Source organism: Aythya ferina (genome assembly GCF_964211825.1).
Source record: "Aythya ferina genome assembly, chromosome: 4".
NCBI lineage: Eukaryota > Metazoa > Chordata > Aves > Anseriformes > Anatidae > Aythya > Aythya ferina.
Window position 1 is genome coordinate 13890523 of NC_140300.1, and position 8695 is coordinate 13899217.

Below are 8695 nucleotides of genomic sequence, written 5' to 3' on the forward strand. Positions count from 1 at the left end.
ATCTCTATGGTGTTGCATTAAAGTGATCACATGCAATATCTGAATATTACAGAGGAAACACCATAAGGAGCTAATAAGCAATTTGTTTTATCAAAGCATCTACTGATTGTTCTGCAATCCATAGACATCTTAAGAAATGGATTAACTCCTTCAAATTACTTTGGGCTACATAATAATTGGAAATGCAGGAAAACAGCTTTCAGAACAGTTTACTTTTGACTCTTAAAAATTGGTCTCACTTGATCCCTGCTTTAGCAAGTTTAGGTGGTGAACAGTCCTGTGCTCTTATTCAACAAATATGAACTTGATTCACTATATTCTGTGCTCCTGACAACTTCCTTTAAAGAACAGAGAAAGAGTGGATGGAAATTCAGGCAACCCTGGTTATGAGAGTCAGTTAAATATTCAAGGAAAATATCTTTGACTAGTGAATAGAGCAGAGGAGTCAGGACACGAAATCTGGTTTTATACAAACTCACTGTAAAAAATAATCCAGCTCTTGTAAGGCTCCGTGAGATCCTCTGATGAAAGACATTTCATAAATGTGGAAAATTATAACATGAAGTAAACTGTCAAGAAAAATTGTCATGCTGTAGAGATCACAGGCATCCCATGACAGAAAAAAAGTATGTCAAGTCACTTAGAAACCTTCAGAATACTGATGTGGCTCTTGCTAGAAGGGCAGAGCCTACAAGGGAGTGGGATTTTGTGATGGTCCATAAGGCACAACTGCATCCATGTTCTCCATGCTATTGAGTGAGGGCCTGACATGAATGTTTCTCTAACATGTTGGTTATTTGATAATGAAAAAGTAGGTGTTATTGGAAAATAACACATAATTGCTGTTGCTATTGAAGCTGGTTATTTTTATCCCTGTCTGCCATGATAATGTTAGGAAGATGATTTCATGACTATTTCTGCTGGAGAACTGTCATTTGGATTGACATGGCTTCCCCTGTTAGACACACCAGAACAAGGCTATACTACAGCAATTATCTTTCCATACCAATTTAACACAGTTAATTTTTTTCCTCATTGACCTTATATTTACACACCTAAATGCCAAAAATCTCTATAGGCTTCATTACTTAGATTTTTTGTAGAAGTTTCTCAACGTTAACAACCAGCTTGAAAATCATCTTTGTTTCAATCAGTTGTTTCTTTGTATTTTTAGCTATGAAAAATATGTTGTAGATCCACACAGCTAAAATGAATGACTTCCCAAAACCTGTTAATGTGCTAAAACAGCAAAAGGAAACATGGGCATCTTCCATTTTTAAGAATGTTAATGTGTTAGGGCTGACATTTCAGATTTTTTTTCTTGTTGCTTATTGCAGACTTTTTAACAGCTGTAGGATGTTTGAAAAAAAAAATATATATATATATATATATATATTTTGAATGTCCTTACCATCTCCTAGAAAATGGAATAAAATATACAAAATATATATATATATATTCCTGGGTTGCATTCACCCCTAATAACTAAAGTTAAGTTGCAGTTCAGAAATATCGTCCTTATTAAAACCATAATGTGGGTTTATGAAGGAAGTGAAGAGAAATACAGATAATGTTCTAGATTAGAACATGCCAACAGTATAAAAGGTAGTGCCAAAGAATATGCTTATCTGACATGAAAGATTGCTTGGCTAGAAAGACTGGCTCTTCAGACATTAAAGAGATTTTATAGTTTGAAAACTATAAAAGTTGTTTATGGCTGACTATGTTCTAAGTAATAGAAGCCCTGAAAACAAGCTGTCCTGTTAATTGTTCAGTAACATTAGTAAAACATTGAGTTTCGATGGGATGATACAACAGCAGGATAAATAATAATAAATTATTATTTTTCTTTAAGGACAGGGTAGCTGTAGCACATAGTTAAAAATTAGTTTCACCAGTTTATACAGGAATCTGTGGCAGTGCTGAGAACTGACTAAGAATCTAGATTTTTGGGCTAGAATTGTGTATATGATCATCTTTCTCTTTGGGATGTAGTATCTCACAGAATGCCAGCATGGTTAAAGTTAGAAGGGACCTCTGGAGATGATCTACCAGGCTTAGCTAGAGCAAGTTGCTCAGACCAGGTTTTGAGTATCTCCAAGGATGGAGACTTTTCAACCTCTTTGAGTAACCTGTATCTTTGTTCAAGCACAACCAGAGTAAAAATAAAATACAATCAAATAAATAAAATAAAATAAAATAAAATAAAATAAAATAAAATAAAATAAAATAAAATAAAATAAATAAAAATGTTTAAATGTAATTTCCTCTATTTCATCTTGTCCTGTCACTGGATACCATGCAGAAGAGCCTGGCTCCCTCTTCTTTACTCCAACCACTAGGTATTTATACACACTAATGAGAGCCCCCGGAGCCTTCTCTTTTGTAGGCTGAGCAGACTCAGCTCTCTCAGCCTTTTTTTTATAAGAGAAATGCTCCAAGCCATCAGTCACTTTAGTGGCCCTTTGCTGGACTCTCTCCAGTACCTCTATGTCTCTCTTGTACTGCCCAGAACTGAGCCCAGAACTGGACACAGCATTCCAGGTGTTTCCTTTCCAATGCTGAGTAGAAGGAGAATCATTTCCCTTGACCTGCTGAGAAAGCTGTGCCTAATGTAGTCCAGGATGCTGTTGTCCTTCTTAGCAGCAATGTCACGTTGCTGGCTCATGTTTGACTTGTTGACTACCAGGATCCCCAGCTCTTTTTCATCCGAACTGCTCTCCAGCTGGGTGGCCCCCAGCTTGTCCTGTTGCCTGGGATTGCTCCTCCACTGGTGCAGGACTTTGCACTTGCACTTATGGAAAGTCATGAGGTTCCTCTCTGCCCATTTCAACAGCCTGTCCATGTCCCTCTGGATGGCAGGACAACTCACACGTGCATCAGCCAGTCCACATCATTTTGGCATCATCAGCAAACTTGCAGCAAATATTTTCCTCATCATCCAGGTCACTAATGAAGATGTATGTAGTATCCATCTCAGTTATGACCCCTGGGGCATGCTGCTAATGACTGGCATTAATGATCCCTTTGGAAAAACAAAACAAACCAACCAACCAAACAAACAAAAAACCTAAAACAACTAGAGTCTGTGCTATTAGACAGAGGATATGCTATTGTGGAAATGAGAGAATATTAGAAAGAAGCTATATGATAAAGGAAAAATCCTTTTGAACTATATGCTCTGTTGCCTGGAAGGATATCAGAATGGCAAGGTTACACTGTGTTCCTGTATTCATATATTTATAGAAAAAAAAAAAAAAAAAAGGAGTGTGGAAGTTGAACAGTATTTTTAGCACAGGATATGAGAGAATAATTTAAAAGCCCATGGTGCTGAGAAAAGCTAAATCAATATGCTGGCATTCTTATAGGCTCTGGGATTGGTCTACCTGCAGTCAAGTTTTCTGACAATAAACCTTTCAAATCTTGGATCTGGCCCAACTGTCTTCTGGTATCTGGCAAATTTTCAGGTTGATTCTCTAGCTGATTCGAGTTGTTGCTGAAAGTCCACTCTAGGGTTGAGCACAGTGGAGACAAAGCTATATGGCTTTACATCCAGGGATAGTGCTAGAAACCTCCAGGCAGCATAGAAATAGCTCTTGGTTCTCACTGGTTTTCACTTAAATGGATTTAATGAGACTCTGAGTGTTGTTCATTAGTCAGGAAGTCAATGATATGACTGGCTATGCTCCCTCATCTGCCCTTGTTTTGGATACCTGCTTACACAACTGTCTCAGGTTACTGAAGTACAGTGGGAGAAGCTCTCTCCACAAACAAGAAAAATCCTACATCTCAACATGGGGCCACATTCATTACAAGGCAACAGTATTATCATATTCCCCATTGTGAATTGCTCATGAACCAGAATGTAAAGAGCAGCGTGTAGTTGTGGGTGTGCACAGAGATTTAAAAAGACAAAGGATGGTGCTACTGAGGATACACAGATGAAGAGATGAGATGCAAGTGGAAGAAGATGAACAAACATACAGTGTACTTTGAAATATATCTATAGCCACTTTATTCATGTATATTCACATTGTATCCCAATTTCAAGATGGGATTAATGATATTTAAAATATCAAATGTCTGATAGCAAGCGTGTTTCACCCTGGACACAACACTTTAATAAAATATATCACAGAAAAAAAAAATGTATCACAGAATCACAGAACAGTTAACTCTGGAAAGGTGGAAAGGACCTCTGGAAAGCATCTAGTCCAATCCTCCCTGATCAGTGTGGGGTAAGCATGCATAACTCTGGTTAATGCATGATAAATATCAAATTCTAGGAAAATAATATTTATCCTCTAGCAAGCCATATATTAACTGCATGTGGAGAAACAATGATGGTGCATTTATGTACACCTGGCTATTTGATTCATAAAAGTATTATAAATTAAATCATATTATGAAGTTGATGACCCTATCTGAGTTATAAAGAAGGGTTTGTTAATGCCTACTTAACAATGCACCTTAAAAAGATGGTATCTATGTTGAAAATTTTAGGTATCACAGAACAAACAATAAGAATATACCAGTGGGGTAGACTGAAAAACACATCAGCCAGCTTTCCCACATAGACATGATAGGAAAGGAGAAGAAATGCACTCCTTTGAGAGCATTTGACTTGAGAGTCAAAACTCATTGACTACAATGAATTTTGGAATTACATAAGTGGCTTGGTGAACAGTTACTGAGGGAAGGTTGATGGGATTTTTTTTTTATTATTTTGGCTTTAATTTGCTGTGTCTTGGACTGTGTATCACACGCTACATGTAAATTTTGTGTGTTTTGATAAGATTTGTAGTAGTAATAGGAAGTGTTTCATTGTATTTATAGACCAGGGAGAAAGACCGATTTCAAATTAACCTGTATGAAAGGAAGAAAGTTGCCAATATATATTTTAAATCTTCATAGACTCCTCAAAAGAAAGACTGTTTTTTTTTAATACTGCTAATACAAAGAAAATTACATTCTATATTCCATCATTGTTGCAAACATATATATAGAGAGAAATCTATGTCATGCATAGATTGCATATGATTGCTGCTAGTCCTTATAAGTGTTAGCGACTACCTAAATAATGGCCTACTGTTCTTTATTGAAAAGTTTTTGTTCCCATACTGAGTTTCCAGACATCTGTATGTATCAGCCTGAAAGGATTCCAGTATTTAAGGAAGTTTGCAAGAGTCCCGAATGCTTGATTTTGGGTTGTCATACTTCTGTAAAAGTCTGCTTATTCACTTTGTTCTGGTAATTGCATCCTGGGCCAGACTGAATGAAACATGGGCAGGGGAATAATACAGCTCCCTGTGGGCCTGTGGTGGAGCTAGCAGAGGGGGATGCATGTGGAACAGGCACTGGCAGCACATTTGGAGACCAGGAGAGTTGAGAATAGCAACAGTCAAGTCTTAGGAGGGGACAAGAAGATAAAAATCTGTCCCAAACCATCCAGAGGGATGTTGGGGAGATGATGATAGCTCAGCAAGTCACCAGAAGCTGTTGCGCTGGAAGAAACCTTCCTTCCAGCCTGAAAGGCCTCAGAGAGAAAAATGTTTACAGACGCTTTATTCTGCTTCACCAGATTAAATCTCTTTTAAGAAGTTTATAGTTCTAGCCTACATTTTCATACTACAAACAGCCAAAGCCTTTATTTTATTTTGTGTGTGTATGTGTGTGAACTCATCTAAAAAGAGGAAGCCCAGAGGGTACCTACCTTAGAGCCTAGCGACAGGGCTCTGAGGACAGTAATACCACAAGAATTTAAGGAACTTAGGGCAAATTCACTCATGTTTTGCCTGGAAACGTTCTTTCTTGCATCATTATGCTGTAGGAAAGCGATTATGACCATATGCTCTCCCCTGCTGCGACCACACCCCTTCCTTCCAAATTGCACAGGCACCACATTCAAATTTAATAGAATAGACATAATCTAGGGCACTCAGTATTGATTTTAAACAACTTTCTAAATCACCCAGTTTATAAGTCCTAATATACATCAGTAAATTATGTGCTAAAAGCTTTGCTTTTATTCTTTTTTAGTGACTTTTTTTTTTTTTCCCCGTCTGTTGCTATTCCAGGAACACCATTCTTTTATGGTCTACAAAGATTTCTGGCAGATGGAATTGCTAAATCTTTCAGTTGCTGATCTCCTTCCTCTGTAAAGAACCGTGAGTTAATAGGTATGAGACATTCTCAGCCATGAACTTCATTACCTAAAACTTATTATTTAGGACATCAGGCTTTGCAGGACTCAGCACTAGGAAAAGTACACTGCAGTATTGAGTATATAGAGAATCAGGTACCTTCATAAGAGAGTAGAAGTGGGCTAACCAGAAAGCTTTTTGCTAGTCATATTTTTTACATATATTTTGTGAACCTCTAGAGTTACGGTGGTCAAGATTTTTGAATCCCTTGTTATAATTTGCTAAGAGCAGAGCTGTACATGTGGCTTTTGAGAAAACAGCAGTATGAGCCACCATGTGTCCCCTTAGGAACATTCATCTCATTCATTGCTCATGAGCGTTTTTGTGGGATTTCACTAGCCAGAAGTAGTGTGGTTTTTTTGTCCCCTTTTTCATAGATGTCATTTACCTAAACAATATGGACTGAAATAATCATGCCAGGTGAGGACCTTCACATTACCCTGCAATGCTGTAGGATCCTGATCTGTCTCCCCACAGGTGTCCTGGCCACAGAATCCACTGAGCCAAGTCTGCCCTTGGATTGACATCCTGGCTTGGCCTGGCCATCTTTTTTTGTATCTTCTATTGCAGCTGGAAGTCTGTTTCACAAGTTCAGTTTACTTTTTATGCAGAACTTTCTTCAAATTTTCTATCATAAACCTATTTATTATCAACCTATAATTATTATTAACAAATTTTTCTCTCATTTAGGTAGAATTTTTCTTTTGTAACAATGCAGTGATGTTTCAATGATCAAATCAATTCTCAGTGCTGATTTGCAGCATTAAGTCAGCCAAACCACCCTTATGTGACAGCATCTCCAAATTCAGGGTCATCCTGACCATCTTTTAGTTTGTGTCCCTCTCCCTCTCTAGGGCATGAATGACTAGAATCATACACATTACCCCTGAGAACACAGCAGACACACCTCACACAACATCAATATTTTCCTATATCTGTTTGAAATACAGCAATTAACACATCCAAAAATTGACTTTGCCTTTTTCAGAGTTGCCCTTCACAGGCAGTCTGAAGTATCTCATTACTTAGTATATTTAGGTCCACTTACCTCAAAAACATGAGATTCTAGCTTATAACAGCAGTTTGTGTTGTAAGCCTCCAGGACACAATCGTCCATTGTGTACCTGTTGTGTCCTCATTTTTTTCTTTTACACCAACAAAAAATGGGAGAACAAAGAAAGTGAAGAGTAGACAGCAAATTCTCAAAGAGTGATAAGTTCAGGAAAACGACACAACACCCTAGGGAATGCTAAGCTATGTTTTTGAAGTGTTTGCAAAAAAAAAAATATATCAACATAATTTAGGGAGAATATTTTCTGATCTAAGGAGAGGACTGTAACTGCCAAGAAACCACCTGTGGGCTTCCTGTGCTGCAGGCTGTGGAGAGACGTTCAGTTCTGTACAAGTGACATCTCACATTAGTCAGTGCATGAATAAGCACTGACTAATAAGCCCATCTTCCTGAGCTTTGCAAGTCTCCTTGTTTTCTTTCTTTCTTTTTTTTTTTTCTTTTTTTCTGCATAAATGTCATTTCATAAGTGACATCTTTGTAAGTTTAAAGAGTTCCTAATGGTTTCTAGCAAATCTCTGTGCAAAGGATTGTCTCTGTTTATACACAGCTGTTGCAGAAGCAGTAAATTGTAAGCACTAATGAAACAGCACACAATGCTTTTAGTTAAGGATGCTTTCTCTGCATATATAACATATACACTGTAGATAAACTCACAGTAAACCATGCAGTTTCTGATGTGTACCAATTTTAAATTTGTGTTAACATTTTTTTGTCTCAAGTTCCACATCAGCATGCCTGTGTGTATTAGTAACTCAGGATGAATTCAGTATTTGAAGACTACAAGCAAAGAAGAAAGGCACACTTTAGGCAAGCCTGTTCATCCAAAGTGCTCTTTATTTTCCTGCTTATACATGATGCATCCCCACTAGGACAGCACAAGTATAAAACTTTTTGCATATTTAAGTGGGAATTCTGACATTAAATGCTTTCTCAAATAGCAAGATTGCGGTCCTGGTCTCTAAGGAAAAGAAGAAACTTCCTACAATAAAGTCTGAGAAGAACAGCCGATTACATTAATAATAGAACTAATGCCTAATAATAGAACTAATAATGCTGTTTTTCTTGGCTTTGTGTACTCTTTTTACACTTGTCTCACTACATTACATTGTGATTCTCCTTCCATGTTCCGTGTGACATTCTTTGCACCTGTAATATCTCCAATAAACCTCACTTATCAGCTAATCATCATTTCTACACAAAGTCTTTCTTAAATATTATCAAAGTACAGCTGTTTCCAGTGTGGATCTGTGGTTTTTGACAAGGCAAACAGAAGAAATGACTGTTGAGATTGTACTGGAGCCTTTCCCTGAGGGACACTAATTTCCTCTCCCTCAAAGACTATGTTCCTGCAGGTTTTATAACAACTGGTGAAACTTATTGGGAATGTAATTATCTTTGAGACTACACTTCTCTTTTCAAA